Below are 7847 nucleotides of genomic sequence, written 5' to 3' on the forward strand. Positions count from 1 at the left end.
TTTTCAAAACTCTAATCATAGAGGCAAGTACTTCATTTATTTGAGAAAGATATTCATGCTAAAAGAAATAATGCATAAAATATTATTTTATGCAATCAAAATAGTCAGCAATCCCCATCTTTCTCCAGGACCAAATCTAAATTCCTTACAATGGTCTAAATTTACCTACTTCTTACAATTTCTCTAATTAAACAACTTATTCAAAGAAAACTGTTTAATACATTATCCCTGAAAATATTCTTGAGTGTGTCCTAATTTTAGTATTTGCTCATACTTTATGTCTTTTCTCCATGCTCAGCTAAAATCTGCATTTTCTTCACAATGCAGGTCAAGACTCATTTCACCTTTAAAATTTCTCTTATCATCTCATCCCATGGAATTCTATCCCTCTTTTAATTTTCCCCAGCGTTTATTAAGATCTATATCATTAACCTGGAACCAGCCCTAGGATGAGGACCTTGGAGAGCTTGTCTTTGGAGTCCTGACATTTAGTACTGTACTTTGTATAGACAGTTGTATAGTAATTATTTTGTAGGTAAGGATGCTGTTGATGAAATGAAATGTAATACAGTTTTATATCAAGATATACTACTTGCAGAACATTCTACAAGAAATTGTTACTTGACAAACCTAGAGAGTCCTAATGTCAACAATATATGGGTAACCTTTCTATCACTCTAAATTCTATTATAATAAGAGGGGTATGATTCTTTAGAAGATTGAGAGAGGTAATTTTAGAAAATAAATTAAAGTTAGTGTATCTACTTATAAAGCATCTAATTAGAGGTTATTATGTACTAGGTACTAGCTGGGCAAAAAATCAATGACTGCAGAATATTCAACTATCATTCTATTTTTCTTCAAATAGAAGAAAACTTTTGTCCTATACCATGTTAATAATTCTACAAATAGAAAATAAACAGATTTTTAAAAGGCATTAACCTTCTGACAATAATTTAGGCTATGTTCTTTAGTGGCTGTATCTAGCTTTAGCTCTAAAGGATTTTTTTTTTTTTTTTTTTGGCCGTATGCAGGCTTCTCATGTTGTGGCCTCTCCCGTTGCGGAGCACAGGCTCCAGACGCGCAGGCTTAGCGGCCGTGGCTCATGGGCCCAGCCGCTCTGCGGCACGTGGGATCCTCCCAGACCGGGGCACGAACCCGTGTCCCCTGCATCGGCAGGCGGACTCTCAACCACTGCGCCACCAGGGAAGCCCCTCTCATTAAACTTTTTTAATGGGTCTCAAATTCTGTAACAGATTTTTGGTCAAGTTATTTCCATTAAAAAGTACTGATTTTAAAAACTAATAACTTAAAACTGCCACACACAAAACAAATGGTCCACAACACATTCTCCTTTCCTTCTGAAGGTTTTACGATGCATTGTTATCATTAACCAGTCTTTTGCTATTAAACTTAAATGGCCAGTTGAGACAAACAGTTCTGAGACCGTTCTTCCACCACTGATTAAGACTGGGGTGGCAGGTATTGGGGATAATATTCATTTAGCCTTCTGAGCTTTCTGGGCAGACTTGGTGACCTTGCCAGCTCCAGCTGCCTTCTTGTCCACTGCTTTGATGACATTCACAGCAAAGAGGCCCAGAGGAGGATAGTCAGAGAAGCTCTCAACACACATGGGTTTGCCAGGAACCATATCAATGATGGCAGCATCAGCAGATTTTAAGAATTTGGGGCCATATTCCAGCTTTTTCCCAGAACGACGATCAATCTTCTCCTTCAGCTCAGCAAACTTCCCGGCAAAGTGAGCTGTGTGACAATCCAGCACAGGTGCATAGCCGGCACTGATTTGGCCTGGATGGTTCAAGATAATCACCTGAGCTGTGAAGCCAGCTGCTTCCATTGGTGGGTCGTTTTTGCTGTCACCAGCCACATTGCCATGACAAACAATTTTTGACAGACACGTTCTTGACATTGAAGCCCACATTGTCCCCAGGAAGGGCTTCACTCAAAGCTTCATGGTGCATTTCAACAGACTTCACTTCAGTTGTCATGTTGATTGGAGCAAAGGTGACCACCATGCCAGGTTTGAGAACACCAGTCTCCACTCAACCCACAGGGACAGTGCCAATACCACCAATTTTGTAGATGTCCTGGAGGGGCAAACGCAAGGGCTTGTCAGTTGAGTGAGTTGGTGGCAGGATGCAATCCAGAGCTTCAAGCAGTGTGGTTCCACTGGCATTGCCATCTTTATGGGTGGCTTTCCATCTCTTGAACCACTGCATGTTAGCACTTGGCTCCAGCATGTTGTCACCATTCCAGCCAGAAATTGGCACAAATGCTACTGTGTCGGGGTTGTAGCGAATTTTCTTAATGTAGGTGCTGACTTCCTTTACAATTTCCTCATATCTCTTCTGGCTGTAGGGTGGCTCAGTGGAATCCATTTTGTTAACTCCAGCAATTAGCTGTTTCACACCCAGAGTGTAAGCCAGAAGGCCATGCTCACGGGCCTGCCCATTCTTGGAAATACCTGCTTCAAATTCACCAACACCAGCAGCAACAATCAGGAAAGCACAGTCAGCCTGGGATGTGCCTGTAATCATGTTTTTGATGAATTCTCTGTGTCCTGGGGCATCAATGATGGTCACATAGTACTTGCTGGTCTCGAATTTCCATAGGGAGATATCAATGGTGATACCATGCTCACGTTCAGCTTTCAGTTTGTCCAAGACCCAGGCATACTTGAAGGAGCCCTTCCCCATCTCGGCAGCCTCCTTCTCGAACTTTTCAATGGTTCTCTTGTTGATCCCACCACATTTGTAGATCAGATGGCCAGTAGTGGTGGACTTCCCCGAATCTACGTGTCCAATGACAACGATGTTGATGTGGGTCTTCTTTCCCATTTTTGCTTAGGTTTAGCAGTGGTTTTCACAACACCTGTGTCCTGCTGGCAAACCCGTTGCGAAAAAGCAAAAAAAAATTTTTTCAGTGTTTAAATGGACACATTTTAAATGAAGTAAACTTTCTGATTATTCAGATCATAAATATAATAATAATATATTGTATAGACAAAGCGTTTGTCTTTAGTATGAACTTGTAAAGTCACTGTAGCTAGGTTTAAGCAAAGGGGGATGGTTTACAATGATTGTAAGTAACTCATAAATTCCTCAAAACGCAAGAAAATCAGGCTTAGAAAGATATGCAGCCAGGAGTAAAACCAAGATTACCCTAGGATAACCCATATCATACCCTCCAATGCAGGGCAGTGTTTGCTACATTTAGAATCTGCCACCAATTTCTTTCTTCAGAATACATAGATATGCATGCATGTGTGTGTTCACACATGCATAGATATATTTATATATCTATATATAATTATACATGTAGAGAGATTATCAAATTCATGTAGGTCTCCATGCACAGTGTGAATTTGGGTTGTTCTCAATACAGCCTTTGATCTTTTCATAATGTACTGGGTTAAGAAAACACTCTAGATATTGTTTTATATATATATATATAATCAGGGTGGATAAAAATGGGGAAGAAGCAAGTTTATTTGTGATTTGTTTACCTATTACAAGAATCACTTTTGGTGTCTTTCATCCCACCCTGCCCTGATGTATCTGGATTGCAGTTGGAAGGAGAGGGTCAGGCAGGTTTAGGTAAATAGAGCTAGTGTAGGTGTATGGGGCCTATTGAGTTCTCTTCTTTCCCTTTATTCTTCTAATTTAGACAAAAATCATTTTCCCATATGTAGAGGAATGTTGTCAAGGATTAAAAAGGAAAACAACCTGAATTAAGTATATAACATACTGGCAATCACAAAAATTGAACCTAAAAATAGTAAGGGATACAACTAATGTCTTTAACGTTCATGAACCATGCCTCTGCGATTACATCCTGATTTCTGGTGTTAAAAATGCATTAACTAAATTCTAATTCAACAAAATGTTTTCCTCCAATTTAAATTTCATTCTATACAGAAAAGCATTCTTGTCTTACACCCAAAAAGTGTTTATTTGTAGACATTCTCTTTTGCAATTATGCAAGTGTTAGTAATTTAAGTGATGATGTGCCTTTCTCCATTCTTATTCCTTTCTACTATTTCTTTGTCTCCAGTAATTTTTCTCCTTGTGATGTAACTCTCTCTTAAAAGAAGGACATAAGAGAGTTTACTGTGATAGCAAATTGTTTTTCATTCTTTTTGTTGTTTTATTGTTTGTTTTGCTTTTATTGTCAAAACCTGTTTATTTACTATGTGTTTTAAGAAGAAAGATGATTGTAGCATTTTTCAGGTGAAGGTGATTAAACTGTATTTTAAACATCAAAAGAAAAAATCTACAGCTTAACAAATCCAACAGTGAATGATCAAATATCTTTAGCTTTTCTGGTGACAATATTTATATACTGACAATATTCAATTTGGACAGCCTTCTGGTACATCAAAGAGTAAGTGTGGTCTCCATTATTTCAATTACTGCACAACATATTTGTTTAAAAATGTTTTTCAAAGAGTATAGTTCTAGAAAATGAAGATGATTATTTGGATAATGAAAAACGTCTTAACAAAAGAAATTATAATGAAAGATGCACATCTATAATTAACTTTTTGGCCTCGGTGTGATTTTCACTCTGTTAAGAAAAACAGAGAGACTATTTAGACTACAGATATAGATGAGGGAACAAACAACCTCTCTCCCAACTAAAATGCATTTTATTCATATGGATATTGATATACTTGAGGTAAAAAGATCTGGTGAAGTCTTCTTGGTCTTTCTTGGCAAACAACACTATATAGTAAATAACAAGATAAAACTGATCCCAGGATGTGTCTGACTCATGCTTCCACTGAAACATGATGGTTGTTACCCAATTGTACTATTTTATTATAGTGCCTCCCCTCCTCAAAAAAATGCAAAATACAGCAATCACAGTATGCCCTTTTGTGATTCAGGCAGGGGGAAACTTGTTTCTTTATTAATGCATGATTTGAATATTTTGTCTGAGAGCCTCCTGAGGGCTCTCTGAGTTACAAAGTAGTCTGGCAGACCTCTGAGGTATGAGGGTGTTCTCCCTGGGGTGCTATTTTTCCATCCTCCAAACTCTAATACAGAGCAACAGGGGTTAGCCATAACTGTAGAAAACCAGTCAATTAGCCCCAGCCAAAGGCAGGTTAAGGTGGTGCCATAGAGAATATAATATTTTTAGATCCACATAACCCTTTTCTCTACAATTTCAAGTGTCAAAAATATAGTATGTCTTATTTCTAAAGAAATGAAAAAATTGTATCTAAGTGATTCCATAAATGATGTCAAGCAATTGTAAACAATGGCCACATTGCATGATAAATATAAATAATAGCCAAGGGTAACACCAAAGGATGAGCTATCAGAGACCACCTACAGACTAGGAGTGAGTCCTCCCAGTAGATAAGGATCTAAATTCTAAGTCATATGGCACAAAGGGGACAAACATATTTCCAGTGAGACACAAACCTCATACATACATATTCCTGTTTGAACATAACTGACATTGCATAATGCCCTGGTAGAATTCAGCTACTTGTTTTCATGGCATCTCTGTTCTCCTCAGCTCGCTATTAGCTCTGTGAGAGCAGAGATTTTGTCTTTTGTTCACTGCTGAACTCTGAGCACCTAGAGAAGTATCTGACACAAAGTAAGGGCTCAGTAAATATTTATTAAATAAATGAACTCCAGAGAAATGGGTGTCTCCCTAAAGCTGGCTCATAGCCTGTCGCTCAGCAGAATTTCTAACTGGACCTAGTCGTCATCTGTTTTCTTCCTGTCTCTGTGCATTTTCTCAACTTGTTCTCTCTTTGTGCTATGAAATGAATGTTTGTGTCTCCCCAAATTCAATATGTTGAAGCCCTAATGTTATGGTGTTTGAGCCTTTAGGAGGTAATTAGGTCATGAGTGTAGAGGCCTCATGATGGGGTTAAGAGAGGAAAAGAGTCAGCCCTTTCTGTCTCTTCACCATGTGGAATGAGAAAAGGGCAGCCTATAAATCAGAAAGAGGGCACTTACCAAGAATTTGACTATGCTGGCCCCCTGATCTCGGGCTTCCAGCCTCCAGAACTGTGAGAAATAAATGTTTGTTGTTTAAGCCACCTCGTCTATGGTATTCTGTTATAGCAGCGCAAATTGTCTAACATCCTTTGCCTATCCAAAAATCCTGCCCAGCCTTCAGCTTCTACCTTTATTATATAGAAATATCTGATTATCCCATAAATCATGAATTCCTATAGATTCATATTCAAAAATATATATTGTGACTTAATTGAGCTCTACCTTGCTCAAAAATGTTGGTGCTGTCTCCATTCTTCCACTCAACAAATATTATTGACTGACTACCATTTTGGGGGCACTATTTTAAGGAATTTGGGGTATATCAGAGAACAACAAAGAATCCTGATGTTGAACAAGGAAGAGCGACAACAAATAAGTAAATTATATAGTATGTTAGAAGGAGAAAAGAAAATTACAGCAGGGTAAAGAGATCAGAACTGCTAGAGTGAGCATCCAGAAATCTGCACTATAAATAGGGTGCAAAGTAGTTCATCAGGGTTTTGAGATTGGAGAAAGACATGGAAGCTGTGTAGGAGCTAATCATATAGATATCTGGGGTGAGGGCCTTCCAGGCAAAGGGTATATTTGAAGTTGAAGAGCATCCTTGGTAAACTGAAGGAAAAACAACATGGCAAAATAGCTATAACACAGTGTCCAAAAGGAAGAGTATTAGAAGATGAAGTCAGGGAGAGAATAGGAAGCCAGATTGCACAGGACTTAAAGCCCACGTTAAGGACATAATCTTTAACTTGAGTAAAGAGAGGAGCTATCCTAGGGTTTGATCTAACTTAGCTTTTAAAACTGAACCTATGAAAGGACCATGACACAAATACCTCTTATATACATAAAGCTCTGATGCAGTATTGTGCTTCCATGTTGACTGGCCAAATGATATATGAGCATTTTCATGCAGCACTGCTGACTTTGCAGAAATCTACAGGAAGAGAGCTATGAGACAAGTCTCACTCTCTTAAGTAAAGCATTATCCATAAAGAAAGGCAGCATTATTTACTGGCTGAGACCACAGGCTCTGGAATCATGCTGCATGGGTTTGAAAACCACCATATACTAGTTTCAAAGCTTCAGTTTCCTCATTTTTAAAATCCCTGCTTCCTAGTGGAGGGGGAGGTGATATAAATATTAAATGTGAAATTGTATGAATGATGCATAGTACCATCATCAGGGAATAGAATAACAAGTCACTTGTATCCATATGACACCATATGGTAGTTGTAAGAATTTAAGGAGATAAACCAAGTAAGTGCACATAGTAAGCACTCCATAACATATATAATTGCATACCACTATTATTGCCATTGTCAAAACCAACTATCAAAATACATTATTAAACATTATACATTTTCAGGCAATAATTTAATACACCCCATTGTATTTAGCATGCAGAATGAAATGACAATTACAATAATTACAATTACCATTTTAATCCAGTATAGTTCAACAAAAGATTAGATACTTGCATGAACACTAATAATGTGTGCAGAAAATTCATGACAAAAGAAATTGCAGGCATCTAGAAACTAAAGGGTCAGAGAAATAACATAAATCAGAACCTTTCATAGTTATTGATATCATTCCATTTAAATTCTGCTTTTGTTTTTGTTTTTTTTCCTGAAACATACTGTTTACCTCATATTTATAGATGAAGATATTTCACTAAGGCCATAAAAAAGGAGATAAAATTGTCCTTTTGAAACCCCCATTTCCCACCCCAGTCATACCCCATGCTCAGGAATCAAGGAAACCTCAATGTGATATTACCTGTAGTCATTTTTCAAGTCAACTAGT

General features: G+C 37.8%; 1 pseudogene across 1 annotated transcript; it reads right to left on the minus strand.

The window, feature by feature from the left end:
- Positions 1-1215: 1215 nt before the first annotated feature.
- Positions 1216-2882, minus strand: LOC308616696 (elongation factor 1-alpha 1-like; annotated as a pseudogene). The gene has a single exon. The product of its transcript is annotated as an elongation factor 1-alpha 1-like (transcript).
- Positions 2883-7847: the final 4965 nt, after the last annotated feature.

This window comes from Mesoplodon bidens (genome assembly GCF_964165515.1).
Source record: "Mesoplodon bidens genome assembly, chromosome: 4".
NCBI classification, from domain to species: Eukaryota; Metazoa; Chordata; class Mammalia; order Artiodactyla; family Ziphiidae; genus Mesoplodon; species Mesoplodon bidens.